The following is a 5,260-nucleotide window of genomic DNA, read 5'->3' as shown; positions in this document are numbered from 1 at the left end:
AATAAAATGTAAACTAGTGTTCAAAACAAGCTTGCACATAGTTGTTACATGTTCAAAAGCATCTATTCCATCAATAAAAATAATAAAATCATTTAAGTTCTTGTATCAATCCTCCAAGTTCATGTTTTTTGTCAACAAATCCTTCTCATTCCATTAATTGTTTGTACATATGACATAACCGACCCCTACCAATGAGTTGGATAGTGTTTAAATACACTTCCCTAACCTCTCAGACCCTTGGGTCAAGTTACAAACCTCATTTTTCCTTTTTCTATAAAAGTGCTCAATGAGCAATTTGAAAACTTTTGACAATTTTACATTTTAGCCCTTAAAACTTATTCAATTTGGGTTCAACCACCATAAAATAATCCTAAAACATCTAAGGAACTTTCCTAAACATTTCTTGCCCCATTTTATACATTTTTCCATAATTTGCATATTTTGTCCTATTTGGCATTTCTAGGCTTATCAGGACTTAGCTACTAAAAACATGACTTAATCCTAAGTCCTACCTACCCACACCTCCTAAACATAGCATGGGACTTCATCCTTAGTCCTTATTCACCAAATGATTAGCTAGACCATTTACAATCCAAAATTTCATTAGGGATTTTCCCTTCCCCAAGGTGCTCCTACACCAACTTTGTTTGCATGGTTCCTTTGTGAGCTCGGTTAACACTACATACTAGAACTAGGTTAAAATCATCTTTCCATTACGACTAAGTGTTTTGACACTAATTGACAATATATATTGCAATGGGATTATCAATCTCCCCCTTTGGCATTAGTGACAAAAACACTTGTCATACATAAGATCTGAAAACAAAATTTCTTCAATCAAACTCCCCCTTTGAGTATGCTCTATTCTTTAGCTTAGTTTGTACTAAAAAACTCTACAACTTGGTTTGAATTAAAAACTTTGTTTTTGGTTTTTCAAAATTATTTTTGTTTTTCTATTTTTATAGATCTTTCCTATTGTGCATATTTCCCTTTACATGTATGTACATTCTATTTTCTCTATATACTTTCCCCTTTTGTACACTATACTTTTTCTCCTTGTATACTTTACCCCTTATTGGCTACAAATGTCAAAAATTTACAAGGTTATACAAAAATGAGAAATAAAATCATGGTGTACCTTAAAAATTACTAATGATGTCTTATCCCAGTTATCTTGTAGCACCTTCAATATGTGTAAATCATTTTGAAGCTCTACTGATAACTCATACATGTGATCTGCAACTGAAATATTTGTGGCTTTGACCAATGTCCTTGCATGATCCATTATTTTTCAGCATAATGTCCATGTGGGGAAGTATCATACCTTGAATATCAATCAATGTTGCCCTTATTCTAGTCTCTTCCCTTAGCAATTATGCTCGAAGATCTATCAAAAATCTAGTTTTTGTAAAATGAATGGAACTAGAGCTTGGTTTAAGTGCCAGTTGATTTGCACTATCCTTCAAGTCCATGTCAACTTTTGCCAGTTTCACTTTTATTTCCTTGGTAAAGTTAGTGGAGTCACTTAACTTTACAATAGAGATACAACATTATTTATATCAATTTCTAATGTATAAATTAAATTAGATAGTTCTACTTGATCAATTGTTATCTTTTGTACTACATTTTTTAGCACTTTATTCTCAAGCTTCCTTTTAGCTTTCATAAGGAGTTTGTCCTGCCCATTTGTGTCCTTGTTGAATTTATATGTCAATTAATTGATAAATGATAGGGGCTTTATCATTTACCTCTATGGATAGAACATCTACAAATATTTCTTTGATGTCTTCCAAGACTTGGCTCCTATCTCTTTCAACTCTTAGCATTCTTTACTTTGTTCTTTTCTTCTGTAGCTCTCCCAAAATATCCATTTCCTTAGCTAATATATTTGATTGGTCCCAATTTGGGATTGCAGTCTCCTCATCAAGATCAGTGTCATCAACTATGTTCCCTTCTCCCTTGCTCTTGGCTACTACAGAAGGAATGGTAGCTTTCTCTTGCCAATTGAGCCCTTCTATTGTTGTAGCTCAGTTGCGACTATGGGATATTATTGCTCAATTACCTTTGCAATAGAGGTTGGTGAAGGAGTGGCAGTCCTCACTTCACTTATTGGTTGAACTATGTTTAACTTAGCTAATTTTTTCTCAAATGATGCCTTAGGTGGAGTTGAGGGAAGTGATGTCATGACTTCTACTTCAATCTTCTTAACATCAAAATCCCCAATTGCCTGAATCTCTAGAAGAGATCCTTCATCCTTGATGTCAAAGATGTTCTTCCAAGTCTTTGTTGTGGACTACACAACATCTTCTATATTATTTGACAAAATTTGGAAAACTTTAAATCTAGGAGTATGTTTATCTTCATGTTTAGACATTACCTCCTTGATTTCTTTGTCAAGGAGATTAAGCATGAGATTTCTTAAAGTCTTCTCTCTAATATCCTTCTTTGTTTTTGTTGCATTATCGCAATGGTGTGAAATAGCCTTTGGTAGATTTCAAGAGCATGCCTTTTAATCTTAGAAGGGTCATATTTCCATCTTTTCATTTTCACAACCAATGCTTCCTTAATCTTTTTTTGCTCCTCTTTGCTTCTGGAGTTATACCTAAAGTATTTAAATCTTGTCATACCCCTTTCTTCCCTTATACTTTCCAATTGTTTCTCAAATGTATGGGGTGCCTTCTTCAAAGATGTAATTGGGGTATTGTCTTCATCTTCATCATCTTCATCATCATCCTATAGCTTTAGATACTTCCTTGGTTTTCTTGGCTTGGAGGCAGTAATCATAGGAGTAGACCTTGTAGATCTCCTTGGTGGAGGCTTGGATGGGGTCTTCACCTTTTTCTTTAGAGGTTTGTCTACCTCTTATTCCTCTTCTTCACTTTTCTCTTCCTTTTCCTCATTGTCTTCCTCTTCTATATCATCGCCCTTGCCTTCAATGAGTTTGAGAGGGAAATCTGATTTAGCAAGTTTATTTCCAATGCTTTCTAGCTTCTTCTTCCCTCTTTTCAAAATTTGAGGAATTTGAATCTCAAGTGAGATTCTTGTCTTAGCTTCATCATATGTCATGACATAAGTAGCCTTGGGGTCTATAGGCTCATTGTGAGTGCCTCAAAAATGTCCCTTGTATCATCAATATTCACCTCATATGATAGAGGTTTTACCCATGTAATCCTAGGTTTGACTGCTTGTATGTGAACTCTGTCATAATCAACTAGGAATCATATGGTTTGTTTCTTTTGTTCCATGACTTCACATATTCTAATTTTATGAATCGCCTTTTCTCTTTTCAATTTTTTGACTTCTTCTTGAAGAATAAGGTTCCTTCCAAGTAGATCTTCTATAGTTGCATATGCTTCATATGAACTTCTATTTTTGCAAATATCTTCAATTCTTTCTTCTATGTAGAGATTTTCATTCATCTTTTCTACTAATTTTTTTCTTCTTTTTAGAGATTGAGAGAGTTGCTCCTTTAGTTTATTGATTTTTTCCATGGCCACATATAGATGGCTTTCTCTAGCTTGTATGCATCCATTGTCTCTGATCTTGTTCTCAAGTTGCTAAACTTTCTGATATGAGAACTCAGCTTTGATACCACTTGTTGGAAATGTAATGCAAACTAGGTGATTGAGAGGGGGGTGAATCAAGAACCACTTAAACTTCTTTTATTAAACCACTTGTTACATTTTCTAATCTACTTTCATGCATGAAACACAAAACAATAAAGTAACAACACCATAACACAATAATTGATAACTTAGAAATCCTCCAAGTAGAAGGTAAAACTAGGGTGGGGATGACACCCACAATGCTTCACTATTACACTAATAAATTTTGCCTGTTAAGGCTTACAAATGATCATTTCTGATGATCTTACTCAATTAAGAGCAATAAGGATTGTTAGGTCCACCTTGTGAAAGGATTTATATAAATAGTTAAGTATGTACTTTGTTAGGAGTTTCTACAAAGGACTGTTAGGACCACTCAGTTAAATGATTTTGGATTGATGCACCTGTTAGGATGGATAAGTGGATTGATCTCTGAAATGCAACTCTGGTTGTTGATGAAGATCCTTTAAAGTAAACTAATCACCTAACTATGATAGATGAGTATCTTTCTTTCCTTGGAATGCATGTAGCCTTCAAACAATTTTCTCTTCCATGTTCACCACTGATAGAATGATGATACAATGAATTATGTTGATAATTTTGATAACTGGATAAAAATACCTTATACTTATATCCATCCAAATGATTCCATCATAGGTTGAATACAACTTAACAAATTCCAAAATAATTACCAATTCATCTCAGTGTTGTAACTCGAGTCCAATGGCTTACTCAGGTGATACTGAAGATATTCATGCAACACGGTCACCTTGACTAACTCTGATACTTGGCTAATCTTGGATTCTCATTTCATGTTGATCACTCAGTAGACATTATGTCTGACTCGGTTCACATTGTTTTACCAACTTGATTATCACCATGGAATAAAACTACTATGCTGACTCGATTCACTCTAGAGCTAGGTAGACACTATCAACTCAGTTGATACTATAGCTTTGTGTGAACTATCGACTCAGTTGACACAGAAACTTGGTTAATATTGCTTACTTCTTGCATAGTTAACTTTGTTTGCATGGTTCCTTTGTGAGCTTGGTTAACACTGTACACTAGAAACTTAGTTACAACTGTCTTTCTATTATGACTGAGTGTTTTGACACTAATTGACAATATATCTTGCAATGAGATTAACATAATACATCATAGAGGATGCATTTATATAAACGCAACTGATGTGTCTTGGATTTACACAAGAGATAAGCATAACAACTAAGCATGTGTTCACCAAAGGTGGATTATCATCCATTGAGCATAGAAGTTTGTGCAAAATTTGAGAGGATAAGAATGAAAGAGTGTATCTCACAAGGAGATGTAATAGTCAACATGTGCTCAAATAAAATGCAAACTCATGTGTTGTCTACAAGACAACTCATATTAATATTTAAGCTCATAGGTGTCTATATGATAACTAATATCAATATTCATTATCCTAATTAAACTTAAGTAAAGTTTAAATAGTAAATACTTATTTACACGGACAAAAAAATTATTAAGTTTTGAATGATTTAAGGTGGTCAAACACGAGAGTTTTTTTATTATGAAAATGTGGTAGTAGAAAATTAATTATTATTAATTTGTAAAGAATAAAATTACACAAAAATAAGTGTTTCATCTAGGCATGATTCTACTTATTAAAT

The sequence above is a fragment of the Cupressus sempervirens genome, chromosome 5 (genome assembly GCF_028749045.1).
Source record: "Cupressus sempervirens isolate cs-2001-9-10 chromosome 5, ASM2874904v1, whole genome shotgun sequence".
NCBI classification, from domain to species: domain Eukaryota; kingdom Viridiplantae; phylum Streptophyta; class Pinopsida; order Cupressales; family Cupressaceae; genus Cupressus; species Cupressus sempervirens.
Note: the sequence above shows the minus strand (reverse complement) of the source record.